Here is a 15,000-nt window from a genome sequence, read left to right as displayed (position 1 = left end):
CGCGTGCACCTTCGCCGCGGTGGGCACCATGGCGTGCACGGAAGTCGGAGCCCGGTTTGCCCCGGGTGCGCACCTCGCGTGCACCTTCGCCGGGGTGGGCACCTTGGTGTGCAGACCTTGGCTGGGTTGCGCGCCCTGGTGGGCACCATGGTGCGCACCAAGGAGCGCTCCGAAGTGTGCTCCAAGGTGCGGCCTGCACGAAGTCGGAGCCCGGTTTGCCCCGGGTGTGCACCTCGGGTGGGCACCTTGGTGCGCATGCCTTGCCTGGGCTGCGCACCAGGGCGGGCTCAAGATGGCACCCGCGTTCCTTTTTTTTCACTATCTTTCAAAACGGAAATTTTAAAATCTCATTTTTTTTTGCCTTTTTCTGGAAATTAGTGAAGGCAGCGCATCAAAGGTGCGCACCTCGCTGCCCACCACGGTGCGCAACGCCGGTGGGCACCCGGGAGTGCTTCGAAGTGTGCTCCAAGGTGCTGCGTGCACGTTGTCGGAGCCCGGTTTGCCCCGGGTGCGCACCTCGCGTGCACCTTCGTCGGGGTGGGCACCTTGGCTGGGTTTGCCCCGGCTGCGCTCCGAAGCGGGGTTATTGGAGCGCCGCCTCTTTTTTTGTCGGAGCGTTTGGTGGGGTTTCTCGCATTGGCTCTTCCGAGGCCCGGTTGCCACCCTGGCGCGCACGAAGTCGGAAGTAGGGTTAATTGCCCGGGTGCGCACCTTTGCCAGGGTGGGCACCTTACCTGGGCTGCGCACCAGGGCGGGCTCAAGATGGCACGCGCGTTCCGTTTTTTTCACTATCTTTCAAAACGGAAATTTTAAAATCTCCTTTTTTTTTTGCCTTTTCTGGAAATTAGTGAAGGCAGCGCATCAAAGGTGCGCACCTCGCTGCCCACCTTGGTGTGCTCTGAGGTGCGCACCCGGGAGCGCTACGAAGTGTGCTCCAAGGTGCGGCGTGCACGTTGTCGGAGCCCGGTTTGCCCCGGGTGCGCACCTCGCCTGCACCTTGGCCGGGGTGGGCACCTTGGCTGGGTTTGCCCAGGGTGCGCTCCGAAGCGGGGTTACTGGAGCGCCCCCTCTTTTTTTGTCAGAGCGTTTGGTGGGGTTTCTCGCATTGGCTCTTCCCAGGCCCGGTTGTTGGGTGCGCTCCCACCCTGGCGCGCGCGAAGTTGGAAGTTGGGTTAATTGCCCGGGCGCGCACCTTCGCCAGGGTGGGCACCTTGGTGCGCACACCTTGGCTGGGCTGCGCACCAGGGCGGGCTCAAGATGGCACCAGCATTCCCTTTTTCTCACTATCTTTCAAAACGGAAATTTTAAAATCTCGTTTTTTTTTTGCCTTTTATGGAAATTAGTGAAGGCATCGCATCAAAGGTGCGCACCTCGCTGCCCACCTTGGTGTGCTCCGAGGTGCCCACCACGGTGCGCAACGCCGGTGCGAACCCGGGAGCGCCCCGATGTGTGCTCCAAGGTGCGGCGTGCACGAAGTCGGACCCCGGTTTGCCCCGGGTGCGCACCTCGCGTGCACCTTGGTGCGCACACCTTGGCTGGGTTGCGCGGCCTGGTGGGCACCATGGTGCGCACCAAGGAGCGCTCCGAAGTGTGCTCCAAGGTGCGGCGTGCACGAAGTCGGAGCCCGGTTTGCCCCGGGTACGCACCTCGCGTGCACCTTCGCCGGGGTGGGCACCTCGGCTGGGTTGCGCGCCCTGGTGCGCACCAAGGAGCGCTCCGAAGTGTGCTCCAAGGTGCGGCGTGCACGAAGTCGGAGCCCGGTTTGCCCCGGGTGCGCACCTTCGCCGCGGTGCGCACCATGGCGTGCACGAAGTCGGAGCCCGGTTTGCCCCGGGTGCGCACCTCGCGTGCACCTTCGGCGGGGTTGCGCGCCCTGGTGGGCACCATGGTGCGCACCAAGGAGCGCTCCGAAGTGTGCTCCAAGGTGCGGCGTGCACGAAGTCGGAGCCCGGTTTGCCCCGGGTGCGCACCTCGCGTGCACCTTCGGCGGGGTTGCGCGCCCTGGTGGGCACCATGGTGCGCACCAAGGAGCGCTCCGAAGTGTGCTCCAAGGTGCGGCGTGCACGAAGTCGGAGCCCGGTTTGCCCCGGGTGCGCACCTCGCGTGCACCTTCGCCGCGGTGGGCACCATGGCGTGCACGAAGTCGGAGCCCGGTTTGCCCCGGGTGCGCACCTCGCGTGCACCTTCGCCGGGGTGGGCACCTCGGCTGGGTTGCGCGCCCTGGTGCGCACCAAGGAGCGCTCCGAAGTGTGCTCCAAGGTGCGGCGTGCACGAAGTCGGAGCCCGGTTTGCCCCGGGTGCGCACCTCGCGTGCACCTTCGCCAGGGTGGGCACCTCGGTGCGCACACCTTCTCAATGTTTTCTTGCCTTTTCTGGAAATTGGTGAAGGCAGCGCATCAAAGGTGCGCACCTCGGTGTGCTCCGAGGTGCGAACCCGAGAGCGCTCCGAGGTGCCCACGAAGTCGAAAGTCGGGTTAATTGCATTGTTTTCCCCGGGTGCGCTCCGAGGTGCGCAACATCGGCGCGCACCAAGGAGGGCTCCGAAGTGTGCTCCAAGGTGCGCACGATGGCGTGCACCTCTGGTGCGCACGATTCGGAGCTCGGTTTGACCGGGGTGCGCACACCTTGGCTGGGTTGCGCACCTTTTGTGCGCTCCAAGGTGCGCACGAAGTCGGAGCTCGGTTTGCCCCGGGTGCGCACCTTCGCCAGGGTGCGCACCTTGATGCGCACGCCTTGGCTGGGCTGCGCACCTTGGTGGGCGCCATGGTGCGCACCTTTCGTGCGCTCCAAGGTGCGCACGAAGTCGGAGCTCGGTTTGCCCCGGGTGCGCACCTTGGTGGGCGCCATGGTGCACTCCGAGGTGCCCAAGATTGGTGCGCACCAAGGAGCGCTTCGAAGTGCGCTCCAAGGTGCGCGCGAAGTCGAAAGTTGGGTTAATTGTCCGGTTTGCCTCGGGTGCGCACCTTGCGTGCACCTTCGCCAGGGTGGGCGCCTTGGTGCGCACACCTTGGCTGGGCTGCGCACACCTTGGCACCCGCGTTTCCTTCATTTTAAATTTTTTTTTTTTACAATCTCTCAAGTGGGAAATTCTATAATCTCAACTTTTTTTGCCTTTTCAGGAAACTTTTGAATGGAGCGCATCATTGGTGCGCTCCGAAGTGTGCTCCAAAGCTCTCTCCAGCTGCGTGCACCTGCCCCGGCCGCGCACCCGGCCCCGCCCAGCTTCGCTCACCTGTCCCGGGCGTCTGGTGCGGAACCTTAGAGTAAGAAACATCACCGTGCACCTTGGCCAACGTGCGCGACTCGACCGAGCGCGCACTGGCCGAGGTGCACACCGATTTCACCTGGGTGCGCGCGCAGCACCTCGGGCGCACCGGGGTGCGCGCACAACGCCCGGGTTGCACCGTGGCCTGTGTGCTCGGGGTGCCTCGGGTGCGCGCTCGGTGTCGCCCCCGCGCGCGCGGTAGTGCGGGCAGCGCACCCCGGCCCGGCCCGGCCCCGACGAGAACGCAAACGAGCAAAAGGTTTATTCAAATAGCATTGCGACGCCCGGCGAAAAACTAAAAAAGGGTGCAACACCGGGACTTCCCGGGAGGTCACCCATCCCAGTACTACTCCGGCCCAAGCGCGCTTAACTGCGGAGTTCTGATGGGATTCGGTGCACTAATGCTGGTATGATCGCACCCGTTATGAGCTTGTCGCAGTGTGTACTTAGCAAACCGCGACCCACGTGCGAATCCACCCCGGCCACCCACCCCCGTCGAGGTGCACACCCTCCCTCGCGAAGTGCGCCCCGTTCGCCAAGTGTGAGCCCTGCCCGGGTGCGCGCACCTTGCTAGGGCGTCGGGTGTGCACCCGGCCCGGCCTACGTGCGTGCACCTGGAGGGGGCGTCGTGTGCGTGCAGTGTCCCGTCTGCAACGCGGTGCCCACACACCACCTCGGGCGCAACGACCTGCGCTCACATGTGGGCCGAGTGCACCTTGGTGCATGTTCGGGGCGCCTCGGGTGCACGCTCGATCTTGCCCCGGTGCACCAAGGCGCTCGGTTTGCCCCGGGTGCGCACTTGGTGCAAGGTGGGCACCCAAAATAGGGATCAAGCACCAAAACACAAGTTTCGGGATGCAAAATGGGACCCAAGGACCACAAATGCGTTCCAAGACCCATGATGGGTCCACGAGAACAAAAATGTGTTCCGAGACTTAATAAACAAATATTGGGTTTTAGGAGAAGAAACATGCTCTGATGCCCAAAACGAGAATCGACCCCGAAAAGGCCACAGGCCAAAAGTGGGATGCGAGACAAAAAAAAATGGGACCCGAGGACCAAAATTGGGTTCCCAGGTCGAAGACAGGGCAACCGGACAAGAAACGACCTCTAAGGCTCGAAATGAGTCCCGACGACTAAAACTTGACAAGAAGCACCCATCAGGCACCCAACTCGACACCCATGGGATGCCGACCCACCCGGGCTTCCACCTAGCACACCTTGGCACCCACCCACCCTCGCACCCAACCTCGCACCCAACTTAGCACCTTTGAACCCACATTGGCACTCACCCTGACCCTGGCACCTTGGAACCCACATTGGCACTCACCTTGACCCTGGCACCCACCTTTGCACTCACCTTGGGACCCACCCTGGCTCCCACCTCGGCACCCACCCAGACACCCACCTTGGTTCCTTGGCACCCACCTTGGATCCTTGGCACCCACCCCGACACCCACCTTGGCACGCAACTTGGCTACTTGCCACCCACCTTGGCTCCTTGACGCCCACCCCGACAACCACCCCGTGACCTACCCTGGCTAGGGTTGGTGCACACCCACCCTGGTGCCCACCTTGGCACCCACCCTATGACCCACCTTGGCACGCACCTTAGTACCCACCCCGTTACCCACCCTAGGACCCACCCCGTGACCCACCTTGGCCAGGGTGGGTGCACCCACCCTGGTGCCCACCTTGGCACCCACCCATCCTAGCACCCAGCCTGTGACCGGGCTTGGAACCCAACCTTGCACCCGCACCCGTCTTGGCCAGTGTGGGTGCGCACCCATCCTGGCACCCACGTTGTGACACACCCTTTAACCCACGCACCCTAGCACCCACGTTGGCACCCACCTTGGAACCCAACCTAGCAACTTGGCACCCACCCCGTGACCCACCTTGGCATCCACCATAGCAGTCGCCGACTTGGCACCCACCTCGGCACCCACCTTGACACTTGTGGACCCACCTTGCCACTCACCCTAGCATCGACCCATCCTAGCACCCACCCTGGCACCTTTGCACCCTAGCACTCACCCATCCTAGCACCTAACCTGTGACCCCACCTTGACACTCACCCTCGCACCCACCTTGGAACCCAACCTAGCACCCACCCACCCTGACACCAACCCTAGCACCTACCCACCCTTGCACCCACCCTGTGACCCATCTTGGCACCCACCCATCCTACCACTCAACCTATCACCCACCTTCTCACCCACCTTGGCATCCACCTTAGCACCCACCCACACTGGCACCTTGGCACCCACCTCGGGCAAGGTGGGTGCACACCCACCCTGGCACCCAATTTAGAACCCACCGAGCATGTTACCCACCTTGGCACCCACATTGCAGCCCACCCTAGTACCCACCCTATGACCCACATTGGCATCCACACCCTAGCACCCAGGCACCTCGACACCCGCCTTGACACCCACCCTAGCACTGAACCTGTGACCCACCTTGGAACTCACCCTAGAACCCACCCACCCTGTGAACCACCTTGGCATCCACCTTAGCACCCACCCACCTTGGCACCCACTCTAGCACTCACCCATCCTAACACCCAACTTGTTACCCACCTTGGCACCCGCCCTCGCGTCCACCTTGAAACCCACCCTAGCACCCACCCACGCAGGAGCCCACCTTGGCACCCAACCTAACACCCACGCATCCTGGCACCCAACTTGTGACCCACCTTGGAACCCACCCTAGTACCCACCTTTGAACCCACTATATCACCAACCCACCTTGGCACCCACCCTATGACCCTCTTTGGAATCCACCCTAGCACGCACCCACCCTGGCACCCACCATGGAGCGCACCCTAGCACCCACCCACCTCGGCACGCACCTCAACACCCACCTTGGTGTGCGCACTGCGCCAACCTCTCAAAGACCCTATGTGGTGCGCTCCAAAGTGTACACCTTTGGTGCGCTCCAAGGTGCGCACCTTTGGTGCACACCGAGGTGCACACCAAAGTGTGCACCGAGGTGAGCACCAAAGTGCACTCCAGGGTGCACACCAAGGCGTGCACCTTTGGTGCGGTCAATGCAAACGAATTCGGAAGTTGGGGTCGATGTCCTAATCGCTGCTGCAGACTACACGTATGAGAATCGGACAAATAGCTTTATATAGGGGAGGTGTTGCGTTTGATGGGTCGACTCCCCTGGTTGTGTGCACTGCACCAACTTCAAAGACCCTGTCTTGTTTAAGAAGTCAAAAGTTGGGGTGGATGTCCTAATCATTGCTGCAGTCTACGCATGTATGAGAATCAGACAAATAGCTTATATAGGGGAGGTGTTGCATTCGGTGGGTTGACTCCCCTGGTTGTGCGCACTGCGCCAACCTCAAAGACCCCGCATAGCAGAAGAAGTCGGAAGTCGGATTTTGGTGAGCACCAAGGCGTGCACCTTTGGTGCGGTCAACGCAGACGAATTCAGAAGTTGGGGTGGATGTCCTAATCGTTGTTGCAGGCTACACATGTATGAGAATCAGACAAATAGCTTATATAGGGGAGGTGTTGGGTTTGATGGGTCAACTCCCTTGGTTGTGCGCATTACGCCAACCTCAAAGACCTTGTTTTCGTTAAGAAGTCAAAAGTTGGGGTCAATGTCCTAATGGCTCCTGCAGGCTACACATGTATGAGAATCGGACAAATAGCTTATATAGGGGAGGTGTTGGGTTTGATGGGTCGACTCCCCTGGTTGTGCGCATTACGTCAACCTCAAAGACCTTGTTTTCGTTAAGAAGTCAAAAGTTGGGGTCGATGTCCTAATTGCTCCTGTAGACTACACATGTATGAGAATCAGACAAATAGCTTATATAGGGGAGGTGTTGGGTTTGATGGGTTGACTCCCCTAGTTGTTCGCATTACACCAACCTCAAAGACCTTGTTTTCGTTTAGAAGCCGAAAGTTGGGGTCGATGTCCTAATTGCTCCTGCAGGCTACGCATGTATGAGAATCAGACAAATAGCTTATATAGGGGAGGTGTTGGGTTTGATGGGTCGACTCCCCTGGTTGTGCGCATTGCGCCAACCTCAAAGACCCTGCATTGCGGATGAAGTCGAAAGTCAGAGTTTGGTGTGCTACAAGGTGTGGTCGAAGGTGCTCACCTAGGTGTGCACCTTTGGAGCACAGGAAAAGTGCCCTCCAAAAGTGCGCACCTTTGGAGTGCACAAAAGTGCCCTCCAAAAGTGCGCACCTTTGGAGCGCAGAAAAGTGCCCTCCAAAAAGTGCCCTCCAAAAGTGCGCACCTTTGGAGCGCAGAAAAGTGCCCTCCAAAAAGTGCCCTCCAAAAGTGCGCACCTTTGGAGCGCAGAAAAGTGCCCTCCAAAAAGTGCCCTCCAAAAGTGCGCACCTTTGGAGCTCCAAAAAGTGCCCTCCAAAAGTGCGCACCTTTGGAGCGCAGAAAAGTGCCCTCCAAAAAGTGCCCTCCAAAAGTGCGCACCTTTGGAGCGCAGAAAAGTGCCCTCCAAAAAGTGCCCTCCAAAAGTGCGCACCTTTGGAGCGCAGAAAAGTGCCCTCCAAAAAGTGCCCTCCAAAAGTGCGCACCTTTGGAGCGCAGAAAAGTGCCCTCCAAAAAGTGCCCTCCAAAAGTGCGCACCTTTGGAGCGCAGAAAAGTGCCCTCCAAAAAGTGCCCTCCAAAAGTGCGCACCTTTGGAGCGCAGAAAAGTGCCCTCCAAAAGTGCGCACCTTTGGAGCGCACAAAAGTGCCCTCCAAAAGTGCGCACTTTTGGTGCGCACCAAGGCGCTGGTTCGGTCGTTGCAGGCGAGTTCGGAAGTTGGGGTCGATGTCCTGAGCGGAGGTGCAAACTACACAGGTGTCGGAATCGGACAAATAGCTTATATAGGGGAGGTGTATGCTTCGATGGGTCGACTCCCCAGGTTGAGCGCACCGCGCCAACCTCAAAGACCCTACGGTATGGATGAAGTCGGAAGTTGGGTCCGATGACCAATTCGATTAGTAGGTATGCTCATGAGGTCGGAATTTGGGTCCGATGACCTGCCATGTGCAGGAAGGCGAATGTTGACACTGTGCGTTGCAAGGTGCACACCAAGGCGCTGGTGCGGTCTTTTTAGTCGAGTTCGGAAGTTGGGGTCGATGTCCTGATCGGAGGTGCAAGCTACACAGGTGTGGGAATCGGACAAATAGCTTATATAGGGGAGGTGTATGCTTCGTTGGGTCGACTCCCCGGGTTGAGCGCACCGCGCCAACCTCAAAGACCCTACGGTATGGATGAAGTCGGAAGTTGGGTCCGATGACCGATTCGATATGTAGGCATACTCGCGAGGTCGGAATTTGGGTCCGATGACCTGCCACGTGCAGGAAGGCGAATGTTGGCACTGTGCGTTGCAAGGTGCGCACCAAGGCGCTGGTTCGGTCGTTGGAGGCGAGTTCGGAAGTTGGGGTCGATGTCTTGATCGGAGGTGCAAACTACACAGGTGTGGGAATCGGACAAATAGCTTATATAGGGGAGGTGTATGCTTCGTTGGGTCGACTCCCCAGGTTGAGCGCACCGCGCCAACCTCAAAGACCCTACGGTATGGATGAAGTCGGAAGTTGGGTCCGATGACCGATTCGATATGTAGGCATACTCGCGAGGTCGGAATTTGGGTCCGATGACCTGCCATGTGCAGGAAGGCGAATGTTGGGACTGTGCGTCGCAAGGTGCGCACCAAGGCGCTGGTGCCGTCGTTGCAGTCGAGTTCGGAAGTTGGGGTCGATGTCCTGGTCAGAGGTGCAAACTACACAGGTGTGGGAATCGGACAAATAGCTTATATAGGGGAGGTGTATGCTTCGATGGGTCGACTCCCTGGGTTGAGCGCACCGCGCCAACCTCAAAGACCCTACAGTATGGATGAAGTCGGAAGTTGGGTCCGATGACCGATTCGATACGTAGGCATATTGGCGAGGTCTGAATTTGTGTCCGATGACCTGCCATGCGCAGGAAGGCGGAATTTGGGTCCGATGACCGAGTTGATGGCGTGCCATGCGCAGAAAGGCGGAATTTGGGTCCGATGACCGAGTTGATGTTGATGGCCCGCCATGCACAGGAAGGCGGAATTTGGGTCCGATGACCGATTTGAAGGCGTGCCATACGCAAAAAGGCGGAGTTTGGGTCCGATGACCGAGTTGATATTGATGGCCCGCCATGCGCAGGAAGGCGGAATTTGGGTCCGATGACCTGACATACGCATGGAGTCCGACTCGGGGGCCGATGTTCGATTCGATGACTTGCATTGTGGGTAAAGTCGGAAGTTGTGGTCTTTGACCCGATTCGATGACCAGACTTCGGCTGCTTGAGAATCGGACAAATAACTTATATAGGGGAGGTAGTGTTCTCGAGCATCCTCCCCCCGTGCCCGTTTATGTCGATTGATGCTGGTGCTCGACTGGTTGGAGCGCTCGGATGCAAAAATCTTGCACCAGGATTTATCGATTGTGATGGACACGGCAAGTCTCCTGATTGCTATGCAGGAGCTCATCGTGAATCTCTATGCGGCCTTGGTATGGACTCGACCTGCGGAATGGTTCGGCAATGGTAGTCGCTCCAACACGTCCTTGCAATGGCCACAGAGGTGATTCGACTAGAGCTCCAGTCTAGCTTTTGGGTTGCTTGGCGGACTGGTATAGCCGCGATCGAGTTCCGGCCATGAACGTTTTAGATAGCTCTTGGGCTTTCTGGGACGGAAGTCGGAAGTTTGGGCTGTTGTCCGATTTGATGACCATTCTTCGGATGTGTGAGAATCGGACAAATAACTTATATAGGGGACTGTGTTGTCTCACGCAGCCCCCTCCGTGCCCCTCTATCTCGACCGATGTTGGTGCTTGAAAGGGTTGGGATCGCTCGGATTTATAAACGTGCACCACCATTTGTCGAGTGTGAGGGACGCGGCAGGTCTCCTAAATGCTATGCGGGCGCTCTCTGAGAATCTCTATCCGGCCTCGACACAGACTAGTCTTGCTGAATGGTTTGGCACTGGTAGTCGATCCAACACGTCGTTGTTGTGGCCGCCTAGGCGATTCGATTCGAGCCCCCGTCTAGCTTTTGGGTTGCTTGGCGGATTTTGCCCTATCCGCAAGTGAGCTCGGTCCCTAAACGTTCGAGAAACCCGATTGCTATGCGCCGACTCTCTTTCTTGCGAGCCTCCATCTAGCTTTTGGGTCTCTACGGAACGGAAGTCGGAATCTGGGACCGTTGTTTGATTCGACGAGGCAGACTACGGTTGTGCGAGAATCGGACAAATAACTTATATAGGGGAGGTGTTGACTGGAGCATTCTCCCCCGTGCCCCTCTAACTCGACCAATGCTGGCGCTCGAACGGTGGTAGCGCTCGGATTTTCATTGAGCGCCAGCATTGGTCGATTTAGAGGGGCATGCGAGATTCCCGAATGCTATGCGAGGGCTCTAACGGAAATGTCTATTGGTTTCGGTATGGATGCAATTGCGAGTGGTTCGGCAAAGGTAGTCGTTCCGATGCGTCCATGTCGTGGCCAAATCGATAATTCGATTTGAGCCCTCGTATAGCATTTGGGTCTCTCGATGTGATTCCGCATTCCAGTCCCTTTGGGCACTGCTTGAGCCGCATCCCAGGGGGTTCCCTTCCCAATAATCTGCCTCGCAACCCGATTGCTATGCGGTGAGGCTCCTCGGCCGCCTCGGAACTATCTGTGTATCAGACGCATCGCGGGATAAGGGGTTGGCAACGGTAGTCGCCCCAAGCGCGTCCGATGCTTGGACCATTCCGAGGCGGCCCTGAAGCCTCTTCCGTCTAGCCGTTGGGTCCTTCTCGCCGCATCCCTCGCCTCGCACCCCGATTGCTATGCGGTGAGGCTCCTCGGCCGCCTCGGAACTATCTGTGTATCGGACGCGTCGCGGGATAAGGGGTTGTCACTGGTAGTCGCCCCAAGCGCGTCCGATGCTTGGACCATTCCGAGGCGGCCCTGAAGCCTCTTCCGTCTAGCCGTTGGGTCCTTCTCGCCGCATCCCTCGCCTCGCACCCCGATTGCTATGCGGTGAGGCTCCTCGGCCGCCTCGGAACTATCTGTGTATCGGACGCGTCGCGGGATAAGGGGTTGTCATTGGTAGTCGCCCCAAGCGCGTCCGATGCTTGGACCATTCCGAGGCGGCCCTGAAGCCTCTTCCGTCTAGCCGTTGGGTCCTTCTCGCCGCATCCCTCGCCTCGCACCCCGATTGCTATGCGGTGAGGCTCCTCGGCCGCCTCGGAACTATCTGTGTATCGGACGCGTCGCGGGATAAGGGGTTGTCACTGGTAGTCGCCCCAAGCGCGTCCGATGCTTGGACCATTCCGAGGCGGCCCTGAAGCCTCTTCCGTCTAGCCGTTGGGTCCTTCTCGCCGCATCCCTCGCCTCGCACCCCGATTGCTATGCGGTGAGGCTCCTCGGCCGCCTCGGAACTATCTGTGTATCGGACGCGTCGCGGGATAAGGGGTTGTCACTGGTAGTCGCCCCAAGCGCGTTCGATGCTTGGACCATTCCGAGGCGGCCCTGAAGCCTCTTCCGTCTAGCCGTTGGGTCCTTCTCGCCGCATCCCTCGCCTCGCACCCCGATTGCTATGCGGTGAGGCTCCTCGGCCGCCTTGGAACTATCTGTGTATCGGACGCGTCGCGGGATAAGGGGTTGTCACTGGTAGTCGCCCCAAGCGCGTCCGATGCTTAGACCATTCCGAGGCGGACCCGAAGCCTCTTCCGTCTAGCCGTTGGGTCCTTCTCGCCGCATCCTTCGCCTCGCACCCCGATTGCTATGCGGTGAGGCTCCTCGGCCGCCTCGGAACTATCTGTGTATCGGACGCGTCGCGGGATAAGGGGTTGTCACTGGTAGTCGCCCCAAGCGCGTCCGATGCTTGGACCATTCCGAGGCGGACCCGAAGCCTCTTCCGTCTAGCCGTTGGGTCCTTCTCGCCGCATCCCTCGCCTCGCACCCCGATTGCTATGCGGTGAGGCTCCTCGGCCGCCTTGGAACTATCTGTGTATCGGACGCGTCGCGGGATAAGGGGTTGTCACTGGTAGTCGCCCCAAGCGCGTCCGATGCTTGGACCATTCCGAGGCGGACCCGAAGCCTCTTCCGTCTAGCCGTTGGGTCCTTCTCGCCGCATCCCTCGCCTCGCACCCCGATTGCTATGCGGTGAGGCTCCTCGGCCGCCTTGGAACTATCTGTGTATCGGACGCGTCGCGGGATAAGGGGTTGTCACTGGTAGTCGCCCCAAGCGCGTCCGATGCTTGGACCATTCCGAGGCGGACCCGAAGCCTCTTCCGTCTAGCCGTTGGGTCCTTCTCGCCGCATCCCTCGCCTCGCACCCCGATTGCTATGCGGTGAGGCTCCTCGGCCGCCTTGGAACTATCTGTGTATCGGACGCGTCGCGGGATAAGGGGTTGTCACTGGTAGTCGCCCCAAGCGCGTCCGATGCTTGGACCATTCCGAGGCGGCCCCGAAGCCTCTTCCGTGTAGCCGTTGGGTCCTTCTCGCCGCATCCCTCGCCTCGCACCCCGATTGCTATGCGGTGAGGCTCCTCGGCCGCCTTGGAACTATCTGTGTATCGGACGCGTCGCGGGATAAGGGGTTGTCACTGGTAGTCGCCCCAAGCGCGTCCGATGCTTGGACCATTCCGAGGCGGCCCCGAAGCCTCTTCCGTGTAGCCGTTGGGTCCTTCTCGCCGCATCCCTCGCCTCGCACCCCGATTGCTATGCGGTGAGGCTCCTCGGCCGCCTTGGAACTATCTGTGTATCGGACGCGTCGCGGGATAAGGGGTTGTCACTGGTAGTCGCCCCAAGCGCGTCCGATGCTTGGACCATTCCGAGGCGGACCTGAAGCCTCTTCCCTCTAGGCCGTTGGGGCTTTCCTCGCCGCATCCCTCGCTCGCACCCTGATTGCTATGCTGTGAGGCTCCTCGGCCGCCTTGGAACTATCTGTGTATCGGACGCATCGCGGGATAAGGGGTTGGCAGTGGTAGTCGCCCCAAGCGCATCCGATGCTTGGACCATTCCGAGGCGGCCCTGCAGCCTCTTTCCGTCTAGCCGTTGGGGCCATCTCGCCGCATCCCCACCTCGCACCACGATTGCTATGCGGTGAGGCTCCTTGGCCGCCTCGGAACTATCTGTGTATCGACGCATCGCGGGATAAGGGGTTGTCACTGGAGTCGCCCCAAGCGCGTCCGATGCTTGGACTATTTCCGAGGCGGCCCTGCAGCCTCTTCCGTCTAGCCGTTGGGCCATCTCGCTGCTTCCCCCACCTCCTCGGCCGCCTCGGAACTATCTGTGTATCGGACGCATCGCGGGATAAGGGGTTGGCAGTGGTAGTCGCCCCAAGCGCGTCCGATGCTTGGACTATTCCGAGGCAGCCCTGCAGCCTCTTCCGTCTAGCCTTTGGGGCCATCTCGCCGCATCCCTCGCCTCGCACCCCGATTGCTATGCGGTGAGGCTCCTCGGCCGCCTGGGAACTATCTTCGTATCGGACGCATCGCGGGATAGGGGTTGTCACTGGTAGTCGCCCCAAGCGCGTCCGATGCTTGGACTATTCGAGGCGGCCCTGTGGCCTCTTCCGTCTAGCCGTTGGGGCCATCTCGCCGCATCCCCCACCTCGCACCCCGATTGCTATGCGGTGAGGCTCTTCGGCCGCCTTGGAACTATCTTCGTATCGGACGCATTGCGGGATAAGGGGTTGTCACTGGTAGTGGCCCCAAGCGCGTCCGATGCTTGGACTATTCCGAGGCGGCCCTGCAGCCTCTTCCGTCTAGCCGTTGGGGCCATCTCGCCGCATCCCCCACCTCGCACCCCGATTGCTATGCGGTGAGGCTCCTCGGCCGCCTTGGAACTATCTTCGTATCGGACGCATCGCGGGATAAGGGGTTGTCACTGGTAGTCGCCCCAAGCGCGTCCGATGCTTGGACTATTCCGACGCGGCCCTGTGGCCTCTTCCGTCTAGCCGTTGGGGCCATCTCGCCGCATCCCCCACCTCGCACCCCGATTGCTATGCGGTGAGGCTCCTCGGCCGCCTTGGAACCATCTTCGTATCGGACGCATCGCGGGATAGGGGGCTGTCACTGGTAGTCGCCCCAAGCGTGTCCGATGCTTGGACCATTCCTAGGCGGCCCTGAAGCCTCTTCCGTCTAGCCGTTGGGGCCTTCCCGCCCCATCCCTCGCCTCGCACCCCCGATTGCTATGCGGTGAGGCTCCTCGGCCGCCTTGGAACCATCTGTGTATCGGACGCATCGCGGGATAAGGGGTTGGCACTGGCAGTCGCCCCAAGCGCGTCCGATGCTTGGACCATTCCGAGGTGGCCCTGAAGCCTCTTCCGTCTAGCCGTTGGGGCCTTCCCGCCCCATCCCTCGCCTCGCACCCCGATTGATATGCGGTGAGGCTCCTCGGCCGCCTTGGAACTATCTGTGTATCGGACGCATCGCGGGATAAGGGGTTGGCACTGGTAGTCGTCCCAATCGCATCCGATGCTTGGACCATTCCGAGGCGGCCCTGCAGCCTCTTCCGTTTAGCCGTCGGGGCCTTCCCGCCGCATCCCTCGCCTCGCATCCCGATTCCTATGCGGTGAGTCTTCTCGGCCGCCGCGGAACTATACCTGTTATTGCTACTGCATCCTTCGGCTGGTAACCTCCTCTGCCGCCTTGGAACGTTCTCTTTGTCGGACGCGTCGCGGGATAAGGGGTTGGCACTGGTAGTCGCCCCAAGCGCGCCCGATGCATAGACCGCTCCGAGTC

General features: G+C 60.0%; 1 non-coding gene across 1 annotated transcript; it reads right to left on the bottom strand.

The window, feature by feature from the left end:
- Nucleotides 1-3,567: 3,567 nt before the first annotated feature.
- Nucleotides 3,568-3,686, bottom strand: LOC131868222 (5S ribosomal RNA). The gene has a single exon (XR_009366713.1). It is a non-coding gene; the product is annotated as a 5S ribosomal RNA (ribosomal RNA).
- Nucleotides 3,687-15,000: the final 11,314 nt, after the last annotated feature.

Source organism: Cryptomeria japonica, unplaced genomic scaffold (assembly GCF_030272615.1).
Source record: "Cryptomeria japonica unplaced genomic scaffold, Sugi_1.0 HiC_scaffold_199, whole genome shotgun sequence".
Taxonomy (NCBI): Eukaryota; Viridiplantae; Streptophyta; class Pinopsida; order Cupressales; family Cupressaceae; genus Cryptomeria; species Cryptomeria japonica.
The sequence above is the reverse complement of the archived record's forward strand: the minus strand, read 5'-3'. Positions and strand labels throughout refer to the sequence as shown.